At 54.8% G+C, this 27,180-nt stretch overlaps 1 protein-coding gene across 1 annotated transcript in view; it reads right to left on the reverse strand.

Annotated features, from left to right (window-relative positions):
• Positions 1–27,180, reverse strand: part of PPP2R2C (protein phosphatase 2 regulatory subunit Bgamma) — a 947,578-nt gene that overhangs the window by 652,858 nt on the left and 267,540 nt on the right. The gene's annotated exons all lie outside the window — the stretch shown is intronic.

A 27,180-nucleotide genomic window follows, 5' to 3' on the forward strand; every position in this document is an offset into this window, starting at 1 on the left:
CTCGCCGCCCTGGTGGGCGGGGCCTGGGGCTTCCGGAGCCCCAGAAGGTGAGGAGGTGAAAGGTCAAGGGAACTGTGGGAGGGGACGCTCGCGGGCGGGGCGCGGTCAGGGTGCGACCAATGGGGGAGAAGCGTGGGGGGGCGGGGCGCCGGAAGTGCGGCGCTGGGCGCGCGAGACTCGGTTTGCGCGACTCCTCGGCATTTCCGCCGCCTGCGCTGCGGGAGCGGGCCGGGGCGGGGGGGGCGGGGGGGGCGCGGGGGCGCAGCGGGGTGCCCTGGGTCCTGACGTTTTCATTCATCTGGCGACGCCATCTCCACAGGAGCCGCCCCTGGGCTGCTGCCCCGCCGAGGGGTCCCGGGCGCTCCGACTTGGCTCCTGCTCCAGCGCTGCCGGCCCGAAGTCCCGTCCGCCGGCGGGAGGGACGGCGGGAGCCCCTGCCGCGCACCCCGGGTCGGAGGGTCGGAGGGACGGAGGGACGGAGCCGTGGCCTCCCCCACTCCCGCAGGGTGGAAAGCTGGAGCCCGTGGTCCCGCCCAGGCGGAGGATCACATTCCCGAGGACCAAGCCTCTGCTCTTTGCCCGGCTCTCATTAAAATCCTTGAAAATGTCGAGCCAACACTACTCTGTGCCGAGTCTGTGCCCGCTGCAGGGACAGGCGAGCAGCCAGATCCAGGAGGTGGGCTGCTGTGTGGAACGATGACCCGGCTTGTGGATTGATTAAGGGGCTGGAGGAGAAGGAAGGAAGTGAGCCGGTGGACAATAGACGCTTGAAGACATGATTAAATGGGTGTCTGGACCTTATTTGGATCATGATAGAGCAAACCAACGGTACAAAAGATATTTGTGACAAAGTGAGATGCGAACACGGACAGTATTAGTAAGGAGTCACGTTAAGGAGAGAGGTGGCCCGGTGGTTTAGAGATGCAAACAGGAGTATTTGTACTATATTGCCACCGTGTTTAGGATTGGCTTGATAAATACTCTCGTAAAAACAAAAACAGGGTAGGAGAAACTCAGCGGCAAAATGTTGATAGTTGAGGCTGGATGGTGAATACCATCTGAGTCATAACTCTTCTTTCGTATATTGGAAATTTCCTCTAATAAAATGTAACAATGATGTCATATTTCTCACTGGCTGTGACATTGGGCAAGCCACTTAATTGCCCTTGGCCTCAGTCCTGGATCCGCTCACCTGTAGAACGGTGATCATATTTATTGTGAAGTTTAATTTTTTAGAAGATTTTGCGTATTCATGAGAGACACAGAGAAAGAGAGGCAGAGACCGGCCGCGGGAGAAGCAGGCTCCCTCTTGGGAGCCCAGTGCAGGACTCGGTTCCCAGGACCCCGGGATCACGCCCTGAGCTGAAGGCGGACGCTCGATCACTGAGCCACCCAGGCGTCCTATGTTGTGAAGTTTAAAAGAGACAAATACTCATTTCCTAACTTCTTTGGGCTCAGAGGGAATCAGATGGGCATCCCAAATAGCTTACAGTGCAGCATGAGGGCAATCAACAGAGAGTTATAGCCACTTGGTCCCGAGACAGAGACAAGCACGGGTCGTGGCAGTGTGATGCCACCCTGGGGACAGTTGGTGCAGGCCTGCCGGGAAGCCAAGCCCGGAGTCTGGGTCCTGCCCCTCGGAATCTCCCTCCACAGGGGCTGCCTGTGCTGCCACCTGGTGGCCATGTTTGGAACTGCTCCAAGAGGGAGCTGGGGTGTTACATACAAAGATGGCCTTTTGCTACTGCTCTAGGGACCCAGCTCAGGTAGTTCCCTGAGGCCTTCATCAACTCAGTGCAGGTCCTCTCCACATGGCGAGGAGGCCGCTTCTCTGGGAAGAATCCTGGATCAGCCCACAGAACACACTTTCAGCAAAGGGCACAGGTGGTCCGGGCGGGGATGTGGGAAAAACAAGCTAAATGGTGTATGGTGCCCCCAACAAGGAGGGGTTGACATTTAAGAAGGCGTCCTCAGGTGAGAGTTGTGCAGACAGATGGCTCAACAGCATGTGGCTGTGAGTGTGATCCTCACAATAGACGAGAGCTGATGGGTGCCAGGCTCTGGGCAGAGGTCCTTTCAGATCAGCACACAATATGGTGATGAGGGGACAAAGCCCAGCCAGGTTAGGTGACTTCTTCAAGGTCATGAAGGCAGAAAAAGGCAGAGTTTTTTTTTTTTAAAGATATTTATTTATTTATTTATTTGAGACACAGAGAGAGAGAGAGAGAGAGAGGCAGAGACACAGGCAGAAGGAGAAGCAGGCTCCATGCAGGAAGCCCAACACGGACTCCATCCCGGGACTCCAGGATCATGCCCTGAGCCAATGGCAGGCGCTAAACCGCTGAGCCACCCAGGGATCCCCAAGGCAGAGCTTTTGTATATTTCCCTCGACCAATCTCAACTTCCGTGTGGCCGTCAGATGTGAAGCCAGATCCTGCATCTGTCCACCCAGAGTGTTGGCTCCTGCCACAAACCGCATTATTACCATTGTCCCTGAGCAGGGACATGGATTTTCATCCTTTTGTCCAACTCTGAAATAAACCAATAAAAAGCATGGTAGGGGCATCTGAGTGGCTCAGTTGGTTGAACGTCTGACTCCTGATTTCTGCTCAGGTCATGATCTCACCGTCCTGAGATCAAGTTCTGCATTGGGTTCCATGCTGGTCATGGAGTCTGCTTGAGAGTCTCTCCCTCTCCGTCTTCCCTTCTCCCACTTTCTTTTTCCATCTCTAAAACGAAAATGGGCATAACAGGTGTGGTAGCCATCTAAAGATGGGCCCCAAGATACCCATCCTCTGGTTATCCCATCCAACACAAATCCTGATGCTGCTCTGAAGGCACTTTGCAGATGTAACAAAAGGTTCAAGCCAGTTGGCCTTCCTGGAGATTATCCAATGGGGTTGACCTTGGGGAGTCCTTTAAAAGTGGAGAGGTTCCTCCAGCAGGGGATGTCAGAGAGCTTCAGAGCGTGAGAACATGTTGGATGGCCTCTCCCACTTGGGAGCTGCAAGGGCTGTGTGAAAGTGAAGGCAGTGTGCAGCCTTGGGGGCAGAGGGTGGCCCTCGGCTGACTGTCAGCAAGGAACTGAAGATCTGCTGTTGCCCGGAGCTGGACTCCATGGGCAACCTGAAGGAACCCCCTGGGAGCCCTGCCTGCCGGCTCTTGATTCTGTGAGGCCTGGGGTGCACTAGGCCACCAAATAATCATGCAGGGTGGGCATTACCTTTATAGTCTGGGCTTTATTGGATTGTGTTTTGGATCTCAGCATGTGGAGTGGATCAGTCATAAGCCTTGCTCCCTTTTTCATCACCCAGGCTCATTCTTGGCCCACTTTTGATTGTTCCTTTGTTTTGGTGGCCAAATCCTTCGCCCCAAGGAAACCAGGGTTGGGAGACCTGTCTGGACGAGGGACCTGATTTCTGGAAGCAAATTGTCCACCACTTGTCCCTAGTATGCTGGATCCGAGTGGAAAGGATGTTCTGGGTAAGAAAATGCCACCAGAAGGGGCCACAGAGGTTCCCATTGAAATAACTGGGCACTTGGATGGCTCAGTGGTTGAGCATCTGCCTTTAGCTCAGGGCGTGATCCTGGGATCCTGGGATCGAGTCCCACATCAGGCTCCCTGCATGGAGCCTGCTTCTCCCTCTGCCGGTGTCTCTGCCTCTCTCTCTGTTTCTCATGAATAAATAAATAAATAATCTGAAAAAAGAAAAAAAAAAAAAAGCTTTCTGCAAAAAGCCGTATCAGTTGCACAGAGAAGAAAGCTAATGCAACAGTAACTCAGCATGTTTTCTGAGAACATCGGACAGACAGCAGTTAGAACCAGCTGCTCCAGGTGTGGTCAGGGGCCCGCTGTGGGTGCAGGCTTCTCTTCCCCAGAGGTGGGGAGAGGGTGGCTTTGGCTTACCTGAAGGAAGGAGGGAGGAGGCAGCAAGCCCTTCAAATCCCAGGGAGAGCTTCTTACAAAGTCTGTGGACATGAGAGATTGTTTGAATCTAAGGCTGATTGAATTGTTCACCACAAGCCCCCTGCATTTGGAACCCTCCTGTGTGTTGGTTGAATTTATCATCAGCCAGAAAGAAATCAGAGCCACGAAAAGCACTGTGGGTGAGGATTGGCAGGACGGATGGTTTCTCATTAGAAAAATAACGGGGATTATTATAGAGGCAATGGAAGATGCAAATGGTGGGGTCACCTCGGTGCAGCAGCCTTCCCCCACCTTCTGCAGCTCTCTCGCATCCCTGGGAGGAAGCTGAGGGCCTGTGTTCTTTGTTTCCCCCCTGACCCTGAGCTAGGATTGATCACAAGCCCATGGGGTCTGTTCTCTCCGTGGTGGATCTCAGCAGCCTGTGGTTATAGGGCCTGGTGCTCAGTGTGACCCCACTGAGTGGATGTAAGCCCCAGGGCCCCTGGGAAATCTGAGCAGAAAAAGCTCACTGGTGACTAGATCAGAATGTCATCCCTTGTCATGAAATTAGAGCTGTGTCGTCACGCATTGGACCGCTTTTCCCTGAGGTGTGAAAACTCAGAAAACACCTTCTCCAAAGGGAGTTTGCAAAACTAAAGATCTTTTTCCAGAAACAAAGCCAGTGATGGAAGGCCACAGGAAAGCAAACTGGGGCTTGGCCAGGCCTGTGACCCTGGGGAGAAGCCTATCCTCCTGCCAGTCCTCCGCCTGTCTGCCCACGCCATGAGCCACAAACAGCATCCTGAGAGCCCCACGTGGTGCCACAGACGGCCAGTGCTGAGCTTTGTTTCTGGAACAAGCAGCCTCTGGGTAGGAAGCAAACACACTTTGGTCCAGAACCTGCTTCTCAAAAATTGGGTTTCAAAAACACACATAATGTTTTATTTTTTTAAAGATTTATTCATGAGAGACACACAGAGAGAGAGAGGCAGAGACACAGGCAGAGGGAGAAGCAGGCTCCCTGCGGGGAGCCCGATGTGGGACTCCATCCCAGGACCCCGGGATCATGCCCTGAGCAGAAGGCAAATGTTCAACCCCTGAGCCACCCAGATGACCCACATGTAAAATGTTTTAAGGAGGTTTTGCAGGATGATTCTCTTTTGCTGCTGGTGGTGATGGTGGTGGTGTTGATGGCTGCGGGAAGGGAGCATCATTTGCCTGTTCTTTCCGAGGACCCACTATGTGCCAGGGTCCCCACGCGAGGAGACGGGTGTCTGGAGCCCCATGATCCTGCCCACCAGGCCTCGGGGGAGGGAAGGCGGGAGACCCTGGTCTGAGGGTCCGAGTCCCCGTTCCAGAGCCAAAATCCTGGAAGTCCTTTCTTCATTCATGAGGCATGTCCACACCTGTCCCCGCCGGAAGAGCCACGTACAGATAGGCCCCATGTGCCTAATTTGCTTTGAGCCGGGCTTCTGTCGCTTACCACTGACGGTTGTCCCCATAGTGCCTCCTGATGGTCACATCAGGGGCAGGCGCGGCTGTAACCCCCGTGGACAGAGGAGGGACCATGCCGAGTCCAGGGTGCAAGTGCCACCCTCTGGTGCTCTGGGCCTCATGCTCTTTCTAGCACCCACTGTTCCCTGTCTTGGTAAGTGCATCGAGGTCCCACAGTGTGGCTGCTTCACCATGATCTCGATGACAAGGCCAGAACCCAGGGCCAGAGCTTGAGCTGGAGCCGTGTCTGTGTGTCTGTCTCTGTGTGTGTGCGCGCGTGTACATGCATGTGTGCTCTGGCTCTGGGAACCTCAGTCCCCGTGTTATTTCACTTTTCAGACCCAATGGACGTCTGACTCCCACTGTGACTTTTGCTGCTACTTTCCCCGTTTCCCCATCTGGGGGTTCATCCCAGCTGCGTCCAGACAGTGTGAGCGAGTCCTAACATCCGTTCAATGACAAGACTGTGCGCCTGCTGCAGGGAAACCCTCCAGCCTGCCCCCAAGCATGACGCTTGCTTGCATCAGGGGCTCTGGTCCCCCACCTCTGGGCAGGTCGGTGGGGTGGAGGCAGAGTGAGTGGGGCCGAGTAGAGAAGCCCAGGAAGGAGGCCAGATGCCAGGCCTCACCCTGCCCTCCAGAGAACTGTTGAATTTCCACAGTTTCCATCTAGAAATCCATGGAGAGATGTTTTGGTTTCTACCAACTTATCAGACAATCAGGTAAGATCCAAGTGCCTAGGCCTAAAGACTTTTTTTAAAAATTTTTATTTATTTATGATAGTCACAGAGAGAGAGAGAGAGGCAGAGACACAGGCAGAGGGAGAAGCAGGCTCCATGCACCGGGAGCCCGATGTGGGACTCAATCCCGGGTCTCCAGGATCGCGCCCTGGGCCAAAGGCAGGCGCCAAACCACTGCGCCACCCAGGGATCCCCGCCTAAAGACTTTTGAACATTAAAGGTATCTGGGATGAGAAATTGCACTCCTAGGTGTTCACCTGAAGGCACTGAGAGTAGGAACTCAGAGACATTTGTCATGTTCGTGACAGTACTGTTCCCAGTAGCTGAGAGGTGGAAGAGGCACCAGGCCCTTGGATGGAGGTACAGAAACGCAGTGCGGCCCATCCGTGCGACGCGATGTTATTTAGCCTTAATGAGGAAGAAGATTCCGACACCTGCCATAACATAGTTGAAACTGGACAACATTGTGCTCAGCGAAAGCAAGCCAGGCAATAAAAGGACTAATATTATGTGATTCCACTTGTAGGGAATACCCCGAATAGGCAAGTCTGTAGAGACAGGAGTAGCGGTTACGAGGGGCTCAGGAGGGGACAGGGGAGCGAGTGTGTCATGGGGACAGAGTTTCTGTTTGGAAAGTTCTGGAGATGGATGGGGTGATGGCTACACAACAAAGTAAATGTACGTAAAGTCACTGAGCTGTACTCTAAAAAGTGGCTAAAATGGCTAATTTTAAGTTGTATAAATTTTGCCGCAATTTAAAAAATAATGTAAAAAAAATAAAAAACCTGATACGGGTTTGGAAACATTTTGCCAGAAGTGGGAATGGACATGCTTAGGGAAACCCTGACAGAGAATCAGGAATGGAAGGGCGTCGCACCTGCTCGAAGCCTCTTGCTTTGGGCAGGTCCTCTGCATCGTCATCGTCAAACATGCAAGACCAATAAATTACCTACTTCTCACAAAAACAAGATTGATCCATGTTATGGCCCATTTACATTGTAAATCTACAATGGATGAGAAAATACAAACAAAACTACCAGGTCCAGAACCTTATAAATTGTGCCCTCTCAAAATTTAAATGTTGAGGTCTTAACCCCCAGGACCTCAGAATGTGACCTGATTTGGAGACAAGGTCTTTGCGGGGTCATCAAGTTAAAATGAGGCCACCAGGCTGGGCCCCAGTCCAACACAGTAGGTGTCCTTATAGAAAGGGGACATGTGGGGGCACCTGGGTGGCTCAGTGGTTGAGCGTCTGTCTTTGGCCCAGGGCATGATCCCGGAGTCCTGGGATTGAGTCCTGCATCAGGCTCCCTGTAGGAGCCTGCTTCTCTCTCTGTCTGTGTCTCTGCCTCTCTCTCTGGGTCTCTCATGAGTAAATAAATAAATAAAATCTTAGGGAAAAAAAAAAAAGAAAGGGGACATGTGGACACAGGGAGAGCGCTGTGTGAGGATGGATGCGGAGATGGGCAGCATGTCTGTGGCCAGGGAGAGTGAAGGAGGCCCGCAAACCCCAGAAGCAGAGTGGTGGAGAGGCCGGGAACAGATCCTCCCTCAAGGCCCCAGGAGGAGCCAAGCCTGCCCACCTTCAGCCTCCAGCATTGTGAGACCAGGAGATCCTATGGTTAGAGCCAGCCAGTTTGTGGTCCTTTGTCACCTTCCTAGGAAACTCAGATGCTCGGCTTCAAACAACAGAAATTATTTCTTGCTGCTACGTCTGCATCCAGATTTCCCATTTCTTTTAAGGCACCAGTCATATCAGAGTAGAGCCCGCTTGACTCCACTGGGGCTTTGTCCTATCTAATTACACCTGCAAAGTCTTCTTTCCCAAAAGGTCACATTGACAGGCACTGGGGCTTAGGACTTCAAAGTGTCTGTCGAGGGGATACCATGTAACCCACCACAATCTGCCCACCAAATGCATGCCCTTCTCATATGCAAAGTACATCTCCATCTCTATCCCACAGCCCCCCATCTCAACCCTTCTGGCACCTAAGTACCGTCAGATCAGACTCAGACCTTTACTCCTTTCGGTGTCTTGAGGTCTGGGCGGAGGACACGCTCAGGGAATGTTTGGTGGAGAATACAGAATTCCTGCTCCCATTCCAAGAGCCAACTTCTGTGCCACGCTCTGCCCCAGGGCAAAGTAGAACAGCCGCCACCACCACAAGCATTTACTGGCTCTTTCACCGGTCCCCGCCCACCTACGGGGACTGCTCTTGGGATCCTGCCTTGTGTCAATCAGAGGGAATCCTGAGGCTGGAAGGAAGCACTTGGCTTCTTCCATCAAGATGCTTATCTCACTGTTTTGTGATTGTTTACCTAAAACAACCTGAAAAATGTGAAAGGTTGCATTTTGTAAAACTGAAACTGTTTCTGCTGACTTTTGTTTCTTCTTGCAGAGACTTCATGTCGCTAGACAGAACTGAAGTGTTTTTCAGTCCAAGTCTGGGGTTTGGATACAAACTGAGCAAAAATTAAAAAAAAAAAAAAATCTGTAGGATCTGTAATGATGTCATCTTTCAGTCCTGGTAATTAGCACTTTCTCTCTTTTTTTTCCTGATCTGTTTAACTAGAGTCTGTAAATTCCATCCACCTTCTCAAAAGACTGGGTTTCGATTTTACAGATTTTTCTCTATATTGTTTTTTCTATGTCTATTTCATTGATTTCTGCTCTCATTATTATTTCTTTTCTGCTATTTACTTGGAGTTTCATTGGTTCTTCTATTTCCATTTAAGGGAGAAGATGAGGTCAATAATTTACCTTACCTTTTTCCTTAACGATATTTTCTTAGGCAGCTTTATTGAGATATGATTCACACACCACAACTCACTTTTTTAAGGTGTATCCTTCAGTGGTTTTCAGTATATTTACAGACGTGTACAACTATCACCACAATTAGTTCTAGAACATTTTTGTCACCACCAGAAGAAACCCTGTGCCCATTAGCGGTCACCCCCCTCCTTTCCACCCCTAGCTCCCGGCTACCTCCTATATAGATTTTCCTCTCTAGGACATTTCATATAAATGGAGTCATATACTATGCAGTCTTTTGCGACTGGTTTCCTTTATTTGGCAGAATGTTTTAAAGGTTCATCCATATGGTAGCACATGTCAGTACCTCATTCCTCTTTTTTTTTTTAGTTTTTTATTTTTTATTTTTTATTTTAGAGGCAGAGAGAAAGAGCACAAGCAGGAGGGGCAGAGGGAGAGGAAGAGAGAGAATCTCAAGCATCCTCCCCTTGAGCGCAGAGCCCCATGTGGGGCTAAATTTTGTGACCCCAAGATCATGACCCGAGCTGAAACCAAGATTCAGATGCTTAACTGACTTCATCACCCAGGCACCCCAGCACTTCATTCTTTTTTTATGGCTGGGAATATTCCACTATATTCCATTGTATGGATCTAGTCCATTTGTTTATGCATTCACCACTCAGTGGACCTTTGGATTGTTTCTATGTTTTGCTACTATGAATCATGGTGCTATAAACATTCATGTACATATTTTTATGTGGACATATTTCCATTTTTATGGGGCACATCCCCGGGAGTGGAATTGCTGGGTCATATGGTAACTCTGTTTAACCATTGAGGCAGCACCAGATGACTTTCCAGAGCAGCTGTACCATTTTCCGTGCCCACCAGCAGTGCGGGAGGTTGCCCATTTCTCCACAGCCACGCCAACACTTGCCGCTACCTGACGTTTAGACTGCAGTCATTCTGGAGCTGCTCAGGTGCTGCCCAGGATGACAGCTTCAACAGCTGTTGATAAGCATCCACAGGCGAATGCTGTCTTTCATCTTTTTAGAGCTTATGGCATTGTCTCTTCCTGCTGGGCCTCCTCCTCTCTCTTCTCCCCATGACTGGTCTCACGGGGGTTCTTCCCCCTGCCCACCCTCGAGGATGCACTCACATCTCTTATCCTTTATCATGCGCTGTGAATGCCAACACGAGGCCAGGCCACTGTCTTTGGGGAACAGCTAAGGGAACAGGTGGTTCAAGTGCAGACTACCATCCCAGATGGTGGAAAGGGAGGAAACAGAAAGAGAAGGTTCTGGAAGGCGGAGCATGGAATGCATGCAGGGCAGCTGTTGGGGGAGCCAGTGAGAAGAGGGGCTTGGAGGGTAGATGTTAGCTTCTGCCTCTGCAGGATATTCTCTCAGAAGGGGCAACGTTCTGGGTGGGAGGAAGCATGGCTTCCAGTGTCGCCTCTGCCACTGGTTTGCAGGGTGACACTCTCTTGACTCTCTGGGACCCAGTCCCTGTCTGTGAAAAGGGATGAGGACAGCCTGCTGAGACTTCACACAGTTGCTGTGGTTCATTCATTTGCTCATGTACTGAGCCATTTCGGGACCCGGGGTGGGGTGGGGTGGGTGTCAGACAGGAGGAGGGATGCCAGGTCTCAGTCTGTGGTAAGTAGCTATAGTTATTGGTTGATGTAGGGCCTTTCAAGTCAAGCTTGCACCATGAAGGACCTGTGGGTAGAAGGGAGGGGTTTGGGACCCACATAAAGAACGTGATCACCAGAGGTAGTGAGCTTGCTGTCAGTGGAGGAAATCGGGCAACTGCTGGCTGACCTAGCAATTACAATGAAAGGTGATGCGTAATGTGGTGAGGATGCGGAGGAAAGGCCCAGAGGGTGAGGGCAAAGTGACAAGGAGGTCACTCAGATCAGACTTTAATCCTAGCCCAAAGTAATGGGGATCTGGGAAGCCACTTGGGTAGAACTTCCGAGTCATCAGGATGGCAGGTGGATTTTGCAGGTGTGGCAGCAGCTGTCTGCAGGCCCCTGGAGGGAGAGGAGCCTGCCTTCAGGCTGAAGGGAACCCCAGGTGGACCACTGATGCCTGCTGTGGTGGCGGGAGGGGGCGCGACAGCTCTCGTGCCACAGGCCGGCTGACCCTGGTACATTGTCCCCAGAGGGAAGGACTAACCTGTGTGTTCCCTGGACCATGGGGTCCTTGAAGGGAGGGAAGGGATCTTTTATTTTCATTTCTGGATCCCCAACACCCAGCAAGCAGAGGGCCAGGTACACCTTAGGTCTTCGGAAACAGGGGGTGGGTGGCTGGCTGTCTCGGGGGCACACGGTGTTTTGTGATCAAATCAGAGCCAGGACCTTGCAATGGTCAAGCTTATGCGTCAGCTTGGCTGGCCTCAGTCAGGGATGCTGGATAGATGGTGGCACGTTATTTCTGGGTACGTCTGTCTCTGGAAGAGATGAGCACTCCCCAACACGGGGGGCTCTCTCCACTCCACCGAGGGCCCCAGGAGAAGGCACAGGTGGAGGAAGGGCAAATTTGCTCACCGTGCTTGAGCTGAGACGTCCCCCTCTCCCGCCCTCAGACGCTGGTGCTCTGGGTGCTCCGGCCTGACAACCTGCCAGCTTGCCTGGGCCTCTAGCAGGTGGCAGATCGTGGGACTTCCCGGCCTCCATGAGCTCCTGAGCCGATCCTGCAGTACATCTCTGAGATGTGTATCTCCACACATCCCACTGCTTCTGTTTCTCTGGGAAGCCCGACTCGTACACACCTGCACCTCTGCTCCCGGCCTGGCCTCTGCTCCCGGGCTGGCTGTTCTGCGCAGCGGCGGCTCTGAGCCAAAGCAGGCCTGGCTGGGAAGCCTTGGGCCTGCTTCCCAGGGCATCCCGGCTGCGTATGCAATTCAGGGAGCAGGGATTTCCTTTGGGCTGAGGATCGCAGGTCAGGCTGCCTGACTGGTCCTCAGTGTCCTGGTTACGTGGTGGCTGGAGCCCATTGTGTCTCCTGACAACACATGAGTGCCGGGCATGGTGGGACGGACCCTGCCCCTACTTCCCTGGGAGGCTCCGGGCCTCTATCCTCAGGCAGTCCGCTCTGCCAGGACTCAGCAGCTGATGCCGTCCCCTTCCTGATGTGTCCTGCTCTTGGGGAGGGGACTCCAGCATACCTTGGCCAGCCTCCCTCTTCCTGTTAAGGGGAAGGGAGCCCACGTAGGAGGTCTGCTAGCAGGGACCCCATTTTCTTCTCTGGGCCCCATGGTGAAAGCCTGCCCACACTGAGGAGGCTCAGGCCTCAGTGTTTGGAGACCCCCTGGCCAGCAGATAGAAACCACATTCTCCAAAATCAACTTGCTAGGCAATAAAGGGAATATTCTGGTTTCCCATCTGCCAAGTGGTTTTCCTGATTTCACCCCTTGTTCAGAACAGAAAGGAACCATTGGTGGGGCAGCAGGAGGTTGGTGGGGTTGGGGGGGCTGCGCTGCAAACTTCTGATTAGGTAGTTCCTTTTCACTGCCTCCAGGTGGCTCCCTGCTGCTGCCAGGATGCAGCTCACATCCTAGGAAGGCTGGCCCCAGGGACCCCTGCCTCCATCAGCACACTGAGCATCTTGCAGACCCTAGGTTCTCTCTAGAGTCTCAGCCTGGAACATTCCTTGCCCCCCCCCCCCAAGTTCCTTTGCCTGGCTAGTAAATGTCTTTTGACCCAGATATCTTTTGCCTGGCTGTCATCTTCTCCAGGAAGCATTTCTGGATTGCCCAAGCTACTTCAGGTAGCTTCATGCCTCCATCCATCAGGGCGCTGGCCACACTGGGAGGTCTTTGCTCTTGTCTGGGCTGAGAATGAGAGCTGGGCTCAACTCCTCTGGGGGCTGTTGGCCAGAGCTAGCAGCTGCCCTGGGAGGTCTGAAGGCACTGTGTTTCCCTCCATCCTTCCTCCATCACTGCTCCCTCCTTTTTTTTTTTTTTTTTAAGATTTTATTTATTTATTCATGAGATACACACAGAGAGAGCAAGAGGCAGAGACACAGGCAGAGGGAGAAGTAGGCTCCATGCGGGGAGCCTGCTCTGGGACTTGATCCCTGGACTCCAGGATCACAGCCTAAGCCAAAGGCAGGCGCTAAACCGCTGAGCCACCCTGGGATCCCCCACTGCTCCCTCCTTGTCCCTTCTTTCCTCCCTGGGTTCCTTTCATCTTCCCTCATGTGCTGGGATCAGGAGAGCACTCCCAGGAGGTCTTCTTTGGGGCCCCTGACACCCCCTCTTGGAGGCCAGCCTTGTGTCTGGGCCGCCCCCACGCCTTCGGTTCCCTATGTCAGCCTTGATTTACTAGACATGCTGGGCCTGCTTGCTGGGTGTCTGGCCCCGTCTGGAAGTAAGCATTTGCTTCAAGGTGATAAACAGGGCTCACCGGGGCTGGGCCCCCAGCCAGCGCTTCCAGGCCAGTCCCCCGCCACCCTGCTGTTTTCCCCAACTCCGTTGAGTTCAGCCAAGAGAGGTGATTTAAATAAGTTGTCCCCAATTTTTCTTTGTTCCTTCCAGGAAATATCTTGCACACACTATTTGTGTTTTGAAAAATCAATGCAATAAATGGCATTCAACATGCTCCGTAGCTGGGAAGGATGGAATCCTTTCCGTCCCTCTATTTCTATTCCTGCCAATAGGGAAGGCACCTGTGGCAGATAAATCCCCACATGAGAATGCTGGAGGGGGTTGGGATTTGTCTTCAGGAAGCTGGGGAGGAGCAGGAGCTCCAATTGCCTTGCATGATGGGAGGGGAAAGCAGGGGGGCAGGGGTGGATATTCATGCCCCTGACCTCATGAGTGAAAAAATGTGAGTATGTAAAAAAAAATTAAAAAAAATTTTTTTTTTAAATGTGAGCATGTGCCCCTAGAGGCCCCCTCTTCTGGGCCCCAAGCTCGGGTGGGGGCCAGGACATCCCTGTACCCCGAATCCATCTGAGCAGGGATGCCCACCGTAGCAGACACACAACAAACACCACAGAACACCTGCACACGAGGCTCGGGAAGGCACTAAGCACATCCTGCAGCCCTGGGTGGCTGGGTGGGGAGCACATTCTACATCAGACGGGTCACACTGTGGGTTACAGTTTTCGAAAAGGCAAAACGTAGGATTATTTAGCAGAACTCTAACTTTGTGGACACTCGTTTGGTGAGCTTCGCAAGCTGTCTGGGACACGGAGCAGAGGGCTCCCCCTGGATGTCCCGGGGCCTCTGGCCGGGCCTCCCAGGGCCAGCCTGACTTCCAGCTGCCTGCACCTGCGCCTCCTTGCCCGGCCCACCCTCGGGCTTCTGGACCCAGCTGTCTCTGTGCACGGGGGCTGCCTGCGAGTGTCTGGGGATCAGCCCATCCCGGGGTGCGGGGGGCTCTGAACCAGCGGCAACACCCACTCAGCAGACGTGTGACCTGCACGGTGCTGACACTGTGGGTGCTGGAGGTCAGCTCCTGCCTTCAAAGTACTGACCGTCTATGGGTGAGACCGTTAGAAAGGGGATTTATAAGTGAGAAATTTTCCCCCACAGACCTCCTCTACAGGGTCCTCCATTGTGGGCAGGGCCAGCCCCCCTTGGAGGCTCATTCCCCAGCCCCACACAACCATCCTCTCCACCCTCTCCTTCCACCTCCAGTCCCCCGCAGACCCACCTCCAGTCTCTCCACAGCTTAGAGCACTCTGGGTTTGCTGTCAGTGGGAAATACCCATTTCTTTTGCTTGGGTGCCTTACTCATCCTTTAAGAATTGGCTCTGGCACTACCCCCTCCAGGAAGCCTTCCTGGATAGCCCCTATGGGGGTCACATGCCTCTTGGGCCTCCACAGACCACAGTACTTCTCTGGCACAGCCCCATCAATCTTCATCAATATTGTCTTGTTGCATTTCTGTTTTTCTGGCCTGAGCTTCTTGAGGATGGCTCTCTACACAGAGGAGGTGCTTAGTAGTAAGTTCTCATGGAGACAGTGGATGGTGGGTGGACGATGGTGGATGGATGGACGGATGGACAGTGAATGGATACATGTACAGATGTGTGGGTGGATGAATGGATGGGTGGGCGGATGGGTGGACACACAGAGGATGCATGGATCGATGCTTGGCTGTATGGATGAGTGGATGGAAGGATGCTCGAAGCCAGCACATTTCCAAGCGAATATGCCCTCTTCAATCTCAAGTTTGCATCCTGTCTAGCTGAGCCATCCCATACTCCCCCTATGTCAGCCTCCCTCTTCCTTCACACATCCAAGTCATGGTTTCCTGGGGGCTTTACTGGATGGTGCAAGTTCTCTTTGCTGGCTGTCCCAGGAGGCCTGCGGCTCTGTAGCCCTGGACTTAGCAGGGTGGGCGTGCAGGTGTGCTGCTGGATTCCTACTGCACTGCCATCTCCCACACTGGGTGACCCACTGAGTCTGGGGCGGGGGTGGTAGAGACGGTGAGAAGATTGGCTCCACTCATCTTATTTGAAATATGCTCTGTTTCCTCCTAATGGCAGCCTTGGTCTCTGGACAGGAACCTGAGTGGCATGGTCATCGCATCTGAGGGGCGGAGGAACCTAGAAGGAGGAAAGAAGGAAGCAGCGGGACCCAGGGCTGAGGAGCAGGGGCAGTCATCCAGCACCCCTTCCTGCGGGCTTGGCTATTAGGCACACAGGGCAGTGGGTAGGGGTGTATCACTGGGTCTGAGCAGACCCTTATCAGGTGTGTTAGGAATGTGTTTAGCTGCAACTGAAAACCTGGCCTCTAGTGACCCGAGCCTAGAGGAGTTCCGTCCCTCCTGTAACCAGAGGTCTGGAGGGAGCAGCAGGGAGCACCCCCATCATGATGCCATCAGTGCGGAGGCTGCCACGTATCTGGACATCACATCTGCATCCCAGGCAGGGGGGTGGAGGCAGTGGAAAGGCCTTCCTTCTTCCTCATATGGTCTTAGCATTTGTGGTCCAGAAAGGAAGCTGCTCCCCACTCCACACACCCCCCTGACTTTCCTTCACATCTCATTGGTCACCAGTGGGGCATCTGTCCACCCTTTGATCACAGGCCAGAGGGATGGGGTGGCACAGCTAACGTGAACCAATCATGACTCACCCTTTTCCCAGTATCCGGAAAGCTCAGGTAGTTGGGGTGTGGGGTGGTGGCTGGGATGGGGTGGTGGTGGATGGTGGTGGCTTGGAGAAGGTAGTGCGACATCTGTGCACACGTGACCGTACCAGGTAAGAGCGGGCCACGTCCCCCTGTAGTGGTGGAGAAAGGAGGGTGAGGTGATTAATTCCACACCCAGGGTCACACCTGGCTGAGATCTCCTGAGCTTGCCTGGTCTGTGCCTCCTCCCAGATGCTTGAGTTGAGCCTGGCAGGGAGAGTCCCTCTTGAGGACACCTGACCTTCTCCACGGGTGACATTTCTGCTTTACAGGCCTCCTGTGATGGGGAGCTCTCTACCTGTCCAGGCCTGGAAGCTCTAGCCAGGCACCGTGGGCATAGAGAGGACGTGTCTGTCCCTGGGGAGATGGACACTGGACCCTGGGCCAGGAAAGTCCTCTGCATCATCCATACCTGCCCATCCATACCTGCTCATGGTGTGTAGAGAAAGAGCCTAGGGAAGTGTAGCCTGTGACCCTGCCCTGCTGCCCAGAGGCCAAGAGGTCGAATTGTCCAGTCGCAGCTTTCAAGAGGTTACAGAGAACACCTCTGCCATCCCCTGTGCCCTCCGCTGCCCTCCGCTGCCAGGCTTGTCCTTGACTCACGGCTGTGGGGGTTGAATCAGATCTAAGACGGTCTTCAGGACACTTCCCTCCCTCCCTCTCTCCTCAGCCACCCTCTTTAAAGCTATGGGGGATACTTAAAAAGCGCCTTGAGAATTTCCAGAGCCTGCAGGGAGTTGCCAAGAAACCTGTTGAGACTGGAAAACAGACAGATGGCAATGATCCTTCAGCCCAACCAAGGAGGGTCTGAGGACGATTCACCCTCAGCCTCCTCCTTGACTCCCCACCAGAGATAGAACCCGGCCTCCAGGAAGGTCCCACAGTGGGGACCACGCTGTCCTCAGCGGGGTGCTTGTGTGCTGAGGCTGCTGGCACCCCCTGGCCTCCTGCCTTCCCTCCTCCCTGTGGCACAGAGTGGGTGGTGGCTCCAGGGCGGCCACTCAGCTACCTGAGCCTCCTGTCCTCTTCTCCAACCAGATTAATTATGTTCCCAGCTTGGTGGAATTATGCCGCTGTTATGCCCAAGCCCCGGGGGCCTGGAGCAGAGGCTAACGTCTGTTCAAATCCCACACTCCTCCCAGGCCAGCTGATGGCTCAGGTTGGGTCCCCAAAAAGTCGGCCTTGAGATAAAGCTTTGACCTTGGCAGTCACCTGCCCAAACGCTTCCAGGCCTCTGCCCTCCTGCTCCCTCGACGTCGGGTCCCAGAGACATGGACATGGGGTCTGGACCCCACCTGGAGACCTGTGTCTGTCCCAGCAGCCCCTCCCCGCGTCCTCCCCGCCGGGCGGTCAGGCCCCTCTGTGCATGGCTCTGGGCAGCCTGCACGCCCAGGAGAGGTGGTGCGGCGCCACGTGGCTGCGGGGGGCCTCTGGAGCTGGGCTGCCAGCCTCCGGATCCGGTCATGCTGTGACTCGTCTGCTCCCATGGTGTCGCCAGACCCCAGGAAGTGTGTGCAGAAGGAGCAGGGGGACTGTTGTCCACACGGCCGCCTCACTGCACGGCTGTCGCTGGAGGGTAGGATCCCCCGTGTGACTGCACTGGGTTCATTTCCACTCTCCTGCCACAGCCACCGACTAATACTTTATTTTATTTAAATTCAATTAGCCAACATGTAACACCCAGTGTTCATCACATCATGTGCCCTCCTTAATGACAAACTAATACTTTTGATGATGACTCTATTTTGTCCCGAAGGACTAGCAATTAGTGGTATATGTGCTAAGCCCCTGTTAGGGTTCCCTGGCCCGGTCTCTCCTGGGTCAGTACGATGCCGAAAATTGTCCCCCCAATCTCATCCTCTCCCTCCTGCTTTGTCCCCACTTCTCCACCCCTCTTTTCTGTCCACATTTATTTAAGCCTTGGTTTTGGTGTTGGGTGATTGGGGGTCCAGAGGTGGAGGAGCCACCACCCTGCCCCTGTGCTATGATCTTCTGGGACGACTAGTCATAGAGAGATGATCCCCACTGGTTTCCAACCCAGGCGTCAGAGCTGGAGAGAGTAGGAGAGAGCCCCGTGATGGTGTAGGCGGGGCCTGGGAAGGTTGGGGGGATAGAGGGATGAAGGGGAGAGGCCCGGCTACCCAAATTAGGAAGCGCAGGTGTACAGCAGGTTCCAGGCTCTGCTGAAAGTGCATGGCGGGCTCTGGGTTGTGCCAAATGTCACATTCTGGGTGGATGGTGACCTAAGTCTTATCTGTGCCTCTTTTCTGGTCTCTTGTGTGCCTCCCAGGGTCATTCTGAAGGTCAAATAAAACAGTGGCCGTGTAAAGGTCTCTCTAAATACAAAGGCCTGTACATAGTTTTGATTTTAAGAATCCTACCTTCCCATGTGAACGAAATTTTCTTGTTTAAACTTGTTTTCAAGTTGTGAAACTAAACTATGCGATTGAAAAAAGTTGAACCGTAAAACAAGATGAAATCAGAGAGGGAGACAAACCATAAGAGACTCTCTAAGAAACAAACTGAGGGTTACTGGAGGGGAGAGGGTGGGGGGACGAGGTGAAGGGGGGCACGTGCTATGATGAGCACTGGGTGATATATAGACTGATGAGGGGACGCCTGGGTTGCTCAGCAGTTGAGAATCTGCCTTTGGCCCAGGGCATGGTCCTGGGGTCCCGGGATCGAGTCCCACGTCGGGCTCCCATCATGGAGCCTGCTTCTTTCTGCCTATGTCTCTGCCTCTCTCTCTCTGTGTGTGTCTCTCATGAATAAATAAGTAAAATCTTAAAAAAAAAAAAGCCTGTTGAGTCAGTGACCTCTACCTCTGAAACCAATAATACGCTATATGTTAATTAATTGCATTTAAATTTGAAAAACTTTTTAAAAAAGCTGAGCCACAAGCTGATAAAATGTGGAATGTGGAATATGAAGAGTTTCCCTTGATTCCCAAATTCACCACTGTGAACACTGCATATGCTGTAAAGACAGAAACATCTAGAAGGTTGAGAAAGCTCCAGCCAGACAGGCTGGGCTTGGCTCTGCCCACCACCCCTCGCTGGCCGTGTGCTCCTGGCGGGGCCCAGAGCTCTTGGAACCGTGGTTTTGCCAAGTTCACGTTGGGCTGAGAATCGTCTGTACCTCGCTGTGTTTGTGCGGGGATTAAATGGTCTTTACCGGGCCCAGCCTGACTGCAGGCAGTGTCAGCCAGGCCCGTGGCCGCCGTCCAGAGCCAGGGCGAGCATGTAGCGGAGCAGGCGTGAGTTGTGACTAGTCTTGCAAATGCCAAAAAAAATCATGACTCCTGTCATGATTCCAAGAGCGATTTCCGTGGCTTGTGAACAAGCTGTGCTGTTGGGCTTCCCCACTTTGCTTGCTGAAGCCATCTAACGTGTCCCGTTCGGCTTATTTCAAGTCACACTTTCCAGGTTTTAAAAAACACTGTGGTAAAATCCACATAACCTAAAACCATCGAGCCAGTGTCGAGCGGCCCATTGGGTGGCATGAGTACACTCAGAGCTTCGTGCAGCTGTCCTCACCCTCCACGTCCAGAGCGTCTCCAGATTTCCAAACTGAAACTCCGGCCCCGGCAAACAGTGACTCCCAGAGCCCTCCTCCCGAGTCCTGGCAACCCCTCACCTACCCATCCTACTTCCCATATCTATGAATTTACCCCCTGCGGGACTCCGTATTTGTCCTTGCAAAGGGCTTATTTCACCAAGCTGGATGGCTCAGCCACGTGGCACCGTGTGTCAGGATTTCCTTCCTTTCTAAGGCTGCACAATATTCTGTTGTCAGGAGGGACCACGTTGCACTTAGCCACCCATCCACATCGACAGGCACCGGGGCTGCTCCCACTGTTGGCTCTCAGTGAGCGCGGCTGCGGATGCAGGTGCTCACAGGCCTGTCCAGGCCCTGCTCTTCCTTCTGTCGGATGCCTGCCATTCGGGTACATCAGGCCCCTCTAGGTGCCAGTCCTGGCGTCAGGTGTGTGTGGGGGGAGGTGAGAGGGTGGATGGTGATTGTGACGCAGGCACCAGGCTTCAGGTCTGTGGAGGCCTGTCCACCAGGCTGCTCCCAAGACATTCTTGTCTGCACTTGAAGATGGCAGGAGACCAGTGCCCACTGGCTCCAGCAAGGAGGGACCTGGGAGCTGGGAGCTGGGAGCTCCTGTACCTGGGAAGGCAGGAGCTGCTGGCTCTGGGCCCTGCTGCATCTGGGGGTGGGGCTCTCTCTGCTTATCTCCCCACTTCCTGGGGAAGAAGTTCCTGGCTTTCCTTTCATCCTTGGGCTTCACTCTGCGGTCCTTCCAGGCAGCTGGGAAGCTGAGTGCCCAAGATCCAGGCTTCTGTATCCTCAGAACTTGGGGTCCCAGGGCAAGAGAGAGCTCCCTACACCCCTGGGTCCAGGCAGGCAATCCTAGGAATTTCTCAGGTCCAGTGCTGGGCCAGGAAGACAGAGGTTGGGCCAGCAGGCTCAGCCTCCTGCTGGACAGACAGACAGATAGCCCAGAGGCCCCAGGAGCAAAGAGGGAGAAGCAGGCGGGCAGGAAAAGCTTGGATGTCCTCATAAGGCACGTACAGCTTTGATGGCAGAGCCCAGACAAAATGAAAACGAAACACAAAACACAAAAATCTGCTGTGGGCTGCAGAGGCCCACAGGCTTTCATCTGGGGCAAACCCAAACCCACCGCGGTGAAGGGCTGGAGTGGAGGGAGCGCCTTCCCGAGGGCCTCCCTAAAGTTGATCATCCACAGGGATTTCTGTATGAAAACCTTTCCTGTTTTGGGTACAATATTTTCACTTTGGTTTGGCGGTGTGCAGACGCGGACTTCTGCCAACATCTCTCCGAGCAGAAGGGCCTCCCACTTCCTTTGCGAGCGTCCCCACAGGCTGTGCCCACCACGGTCGCCCTGGCCAGATTGTGGCCTGGGGCCCGGCTGGAGTCCAGATCTGACCAGGGCCTGGTGCCGGCTCTGCGCCCAGACTGCTGGTCCGCCTCTGAGGTGGAGGTCCTGGTGCGCGGCTCCCCGGGTGAGGGTCGAGTCCAAGGCCAACGAGAACGCTTGACAACCACAGGGCCATGACGAGGATCTGGAGTCCGATGATCGCTCCTTTCCCAGCAGGAGCTCCTCTGCCCCTCCTGGGGCTCTGGCTTCTGCAAACACACAGTCATCGGAGGAGCGAGGACAGGAGTTGGGGTGGTGGCAGCGGCGACGGGGGCGTGGATGGAGGGCGGTCTCATCCGGGGACTGTGTTAGGGTTACTCTGGTTTAGAAGGAAGGGTGAGGCAGGACCTGGGGGCGGTGGTGCCTCGGCTGAGCCACCAGAGGCCTCGCCCTCTGGGTGAAACAGGGACCATGGATGGCATCTTTAAAAAAACTAACAGCATTGTTGAGATATAATTCTCACGCTGTAACCCACTCATTGTCTAGGCAGTTAAATGGATTTTATTCACAGAGCTGTGCACCCACAACCACGGTCCATTTTCGAACATTTTCATCTGGTCAAAAGGAACCTGGTGCTTTCAGCTGTCACCCTTGTCTCTCCCATTCCCCCTCTGTGGCCCTAAGCGGCCACTCGTCTCCTTTCCGTGTCTCTGGATTTCCATTCTGGACGTCACGCACCAACGGAATCCCCAGTACATGGCCTTCTGGGGCTCCTTCCACCGAGCGTTGTGTTGTTGGGGCTCACCTGTGTGTGCTGCGGCTTGGTTGCTCCCCGTGGCTGCGCATCGTGCCCCAGTGTGGATACACCACATGCGGCTCGTGCCTTCAGGTGTTTGGCTATTGTAAGCGGCGCCGCTAGGAACACGCATACGCAGATCGCCACGTGGTCGACGTTGCTCCGACTGGAGGAGGGACAGGTCAGTGGTTCTCGTTAAAGTTTGTGCTTTCATCACGTTGGTGCAGGAGCAAGGGGGTGTGGGCCTTAAACTCACGAGCGGAGGCCAGGGGGCTGGCCTGGTGGGCCTGGTGAGGGTGGGGAGCTGTCGACCCCTGCGGAACTCTCTGCTTTAACGTTGAAATAGTTTCAGGAGAGCTGAAGGTCAGCTTCCCCTAATGTTAACATCAAGCCTCATTTTTCAGAATAATTAGTTTAGAAATTTAATAAGTAACTTGTGTACATAGCTCAAAATTCAGAATGCGCAAAAGGCGTGCCCTGAGAGGCCAGCCTCCCTCCCAGCCTGCCTCTCTTGGGGCTCTTCCCGGGAGGCGGGCATGGCCGGCCCCAGTTTCAGGTCTCCCGCTGACCCTGGCAGTCTTGCCCTTGCCTGGGAGTAGGGTTGCCAGGTAGGACACAGCGCTCCAAGTTACATCTGAATCCCAGATAAACAGTGAATAAATACTTTTTTTTTTAAAGTATATCTCAAATAATGTATGGGACATACTTACACTAAAAAAAATTATTTGTTGTTTAATCTGAAATCCAAATTTAACTGGGTGTCCTACATTTTCGTGTGCTAACACTGGCAAGCCTGCCAAGGAGAGAAAGAGGCCCATGAGAGATTCGGCTTCAAGAATAAAACAAGTGACTCACAGGCAAAGCTGCTTCTGGGCAGTATTTGTGTTCCTGCGGATTTTTGTTTGGGTTATTTTATCCACATCTAGCAAATTGTTTCTACATATCTCATCTTATTTTCCATGTGTTCATTCCTTTATTCAGCCCAAGAAGCCTCCCGTGTTCCAGCCTGGGGAAAGGCGAGACAGCGAGCCCCATGCCACGGCTCTTCCTCAGGTGCTGAGAGGGCCCCCCACCAGCAGGGCGGCCCCCCCCCCCCCCCCCCGACCCCGCACACCCTCTCTTGCTGCCCCTGAAAGCGTCAGCCCCTGAGACCCGGCCCCGCGTGCCCAGGCGCTGCCTGATCGCTGCTGCGCAGAGCAAGGTCTAGGACACAGCAAGCTTTCCACTGATATTGTTAAGTGAGTCGGAGAATGTGCACCAGGAGTTAACAGTGTCATGTGACACTCAGCGTGGCGATGGGCGAATGCCCCACCCCCCCATGCAAAGCACCCCTTTCTTGGGTAATTTCGTGCGATACCTTTGCCGGGAGATGTGTTTCTGCCAGCTTGCATCTCTCAGGGATATGACAACAGCTCGGGTTCTCTTGTCATTTTGTTGTGAACACGTCTGCTGTGCCGGCGGATTCCGGAATCTCACCCAGGCAAACGTGTCCTTGTGGGGGCCCTGGAGGCGTCATGCCCTCCTGGGTCGTCCCCTCCTCTCCCCTCCTGGGGTGCCAGAATGACCCTTCTCTGCACATGCACGGAGTGTGTGACTTTGCTGGGGACATGGACTGTGCCTTGGGCATGACATGAGGTGGCCTGGGGGAGTGGCCCACGCTGCCCCTCGCCTGAGACCAGCACCAGGTCACCCCGATTCTCCCTGGCAGGGTGCCCTTCCGCGTGTCGAGTGCTTGGTCAGCCGCTGTGTTCTCAGCTGGAACTTGGCAGACGTCACCTTGACGTGTGTGTGTGTGTGTGTGTGTGTGTGTGTGTGTTTGTGTGCGCGCGCTTGTGCGGAGCTTTTGGGGGAAATGAGAATCTGGCAGTGATGCGGCCAAGTAGGATTTTTATGGGGTGTGTCCCGTGTGGGGCCCTGGCTGTACCTCCTGCAGGCCAGCAAGCTCCATCCAGGCCCCTTTCCCTCCACCTGGTCCGCACTGCTGGCCACACCCGGGGTCCGAAACCAGGCTCTCTGTAGATTAAGTGAAAACCAGGACGTGTGGAGCTGGCAGCCAGCCTGGGGACATGGGAAGGGCTTTTATTTGGGAGGGGGTGACTGCTGCTCTCTCAGTAAAGTGGACGAGCTAAATGGCGTCCATAGTCCTGCAGGCAGAAAGTCCTGCAGGATCATGACCTGTTGTCCCCGTGGTCCCCATTCCAGGGAGACAGGGACTCTTTAGCTCCTTTTTTTATCTGTCCAGTGTCCCTGACTTTTGGGGACTCCTGCGCCCTTCCCCGTGACCCAGTGGGGCTGCCAGTGGAGGGGGCATGGCTTTTCTGCTACAGGGTGGGCACAAGTCCCCACAGGCAGCTCCAAGCGTCCGTAGCCGTGCATGCGGTGGTTGGGCCAGGGCTGAGCGCAGGACCGAACAGGGCAGTATCTCTGTCCTGAGATGTGGATATTGAGGCTCAGAGAGGTTAAGCGACCTGCCTTAAGGCACACAGCTAGAGCAGAAGCAGGTGGCCCCCGGGGCTGCGGCACCTGCAGGGGAAGAGCAGGAGGTGCAAGCCTGGCCTCAGCAGGGTGGGAGCAGTGGTGGGATTCTGACTCCGACCTAAGGCCCTGAAAGTGGGAGATGTGGGGGTGGCACGTGGGACCTCCAGACACAACCAGAACCTTCTGTTAGAGACAGAGGCGTCCTGGCAGCTCCCAGGGACTGAGGAGGGTTTGGGCTGTGGGTGAGGGTTGTTGGAGGCTGCTGGAGTCACTGGCCCAGATCCCGGTGGCTCCCAGGGACCACGGGAGGTGGCTGAGCGGGAGAGGAGAGGCCAGCCCTGCCTTGCCCAGCCCTGCCTGCGTGATGACACGGGAGAGAAACTGGCCGCTGGGCCGGTTCCCGGGGCCACAGCCAGGCCGCCCTGGTGGGGTGGAGATGGGCATGGGAACGTGTAGGGGAGAGGGTGTGTGAGCGTGTGCAGTGTGCGTGTCCATGTGCGCACGTGTGTGAGCTGTGTGCAAACTGGGCATGCAGGGGGAGTGAACACAGAGGCGCTGACCCGGCAGGGCTGCAGGGGAGATCCTGGAGGGGTAATGGCAGGACAGCAGGAGAAACTGAGGCAGGCTTCAGGCAAGTACCGTGTTAGGATCTCTCTGATGGTGGCCTGGGAGGGGGATGAGGGGGAGCGGGGACAGGGCTCTGGACGGAGAAGACCGCCCAGTTCTGTCTACCCGTGGGCAAAGGCCCCTCCAGCCGCCCAGGGAAGACGGTGGGGGCAGGAGCACCTTCGGGGGGAGGGCTGAGAATCTCCCAAACGGGGAGCCTCCTGAGGCAGAGGCCTTGGCACAGGCCTGCCCGGAATTTAAACTTGGGAGTAGATCAGACAATCGGGCCTCGGGCCTGAGGCTGCTCTAAACCCTGCCCGCAGCCAGGGGAGCCGGTGGGGGGATTTCTGCCCAAGGAATGTTCCCGGCCCGACCACAGGGCCGCTCGGCCAGGCCGTCCTGCTCAGCCCTCCCCACCGGGCCCCTCCTCCACCCGGGCCTGGGCTGGGCACCAGGACAAGGGTGCCTGGGGACAAGCCGGGGAGGCTGAGGCAGAGACAGAGGACGGAGGGTGGCCGGGGAGGGGCTGCCGTGGAAGCCCAGGCGGCCTGTTTCACCATGTCCGGGGCTTTGGGGCGCCAGACTCCCCGCCGGGGCCGGGGCTTTGTTCAGCTCACTCCTTGCATGGCCCAGGAGGCTGGTGGCCTTGCTGTGCAGTATGCTGGCCTCTCCTCCCGCCCCCCTCCCCCGAGCTTTCTCAGCCCTCCCCCACCACTGCCCAGCCCCCGCCACGGCCACACAGCTGGAAGGGGATGGGTTGTCTACCCAATATTCCCTCTGCACTTTACATCAGCCAGAACCCCGTTTTTATGTTGGGTGGCAGTGTGCCCTGATAAAGGACAGACTCCCAGGCTCTCATGCAGTGTGGGTGGCCATGTGGTGCACTGCTGCCCTTGAGAGCTGAGTGGATTTCTGGGACACACTCAGACTTTGCTCTCCTGCCTGGAATGGTGATGTGATGCCTGGTGTCCTGGCAGCCCTCTTGTGAATGCAAGGAGGGAAACTATGTGCTGAGGATCCTAGAGCAAGAAGATAGGAAAAGCCTCGGTCCCTGAACAAATTCTGGAAGTTCCTAATGAGCCCTGGACTGCCACTATCTAGCCTGCTTGTCCAAAAGGTGGTGGGAGAGTCTTCTAGAGCCTTCCAGTGGATGGAACAGCCCGTGAAAAGGAATGGAGATTAGAACATAGCTGGAGAGTCTGGGGGATGGGATGCATCCCCTTATTCTTTCTGGCTCTTTGCCTGAGTCATTCTGCTCTGTTCCCTCTGGCCCTTGCTCTCCCTGACGGAGGCCTGTCTCTGTGCCAACCCCTCTCCTCCTCTCCCTCCATGCACTGCCAGGCTTGCATGTAGCCTGCCTGTACCCTTGGCCCTGGGACCTATCCCTCCTGGTCAGATCTGGTCCCTGACTGCTTCTGGTCCCTTGTGTGGCCCTGGGACTTCTTCCTGAGTCTGTGTAGAGCCTCGTTCCCCAAAGTGCTCACAACAGACAGCTTCCACCACATTCCTTGGGGTGCAAGTGATACATCTTGGTGCCCCAGGCTGGGCTTCCCTGGGAGCCAACTCCAAGGTGGAGAGTTGCGTGCCAGTGGGGGGTGGTTTAGGGAGTGCCCTTGGGACCCAGGTCCTGGAAACAGAGGGGAAGGAAGCAGATTCAGCAGAGGAGGGCGTCCAGCTGAGATGCAGGTCCAAGGCAGCCCTACTCGGCCCTATGGAGAGCTTCAGAGCCAAAAGGCCCTTCCGAGTTGTGAAGTGTTGGGTCAAAATGGTGGGGTCCTCCCACCCCAACCTGATTCATGTCAGATGCAGCTGCCCCTGGAAGGATGTGGTCCAGGTGTAGCCTCCCAGCTGAGGCCTCCTGAAGGGGTGGGAGTTGAAGTCCCACAGGAGAGCTGTGAACTGAGGACCCAACCCATCTCTGAGGACACAGAGGGAGAGGCCTGGCTGGTGGTGATGGCGACCAAGCATCCTACCTCCAGGGTCTCCCCAGCGCTGGGAGGGCCAGTGCTTTTTACCCCACGCTGACACGGAAGTGAACAGCCATGTGGGGCTGATGCCCACTCCTTCTCCATGCCTCTTGAGAGAAGCTGCCAGTCACAATCCACTTGGGGAGGTGTTTCTCTCTGGAGCTTGGTGTCTTGAATTATCTCAGGACAAAGGTGACCAGGCCAGGGCCAGGGCAGTGGCGAGCCGCAGGGCAGGAGACTCTGAGTCTTCAGGCTTTGAGCCCAAGCTTAGACAAGAATGTGGATGGTGGACACATGCACATGAAATGGACTTGAGGGTAGCCTGGGTGGCTCAGCGGTTTGGCACCACCTTCAGCCCAGGGCGTGATCCTGGAGACCCGGGATCGAGTCCCACGTTGGGCTCCCCCCAT

The sequence above is a fragment of the Canis lupus genome, chromosome 3, assembly GCF_003254725.2.
Source record: "Canis lupus dingo isolate Sandy chromosome 3, ASM325472v2, whole genome shotgun sequence".
NCBI lineage: Eukaryota > Metazoa > Chordata > Mammalia > Carnivora > Canidae > Canis > Canis lupus.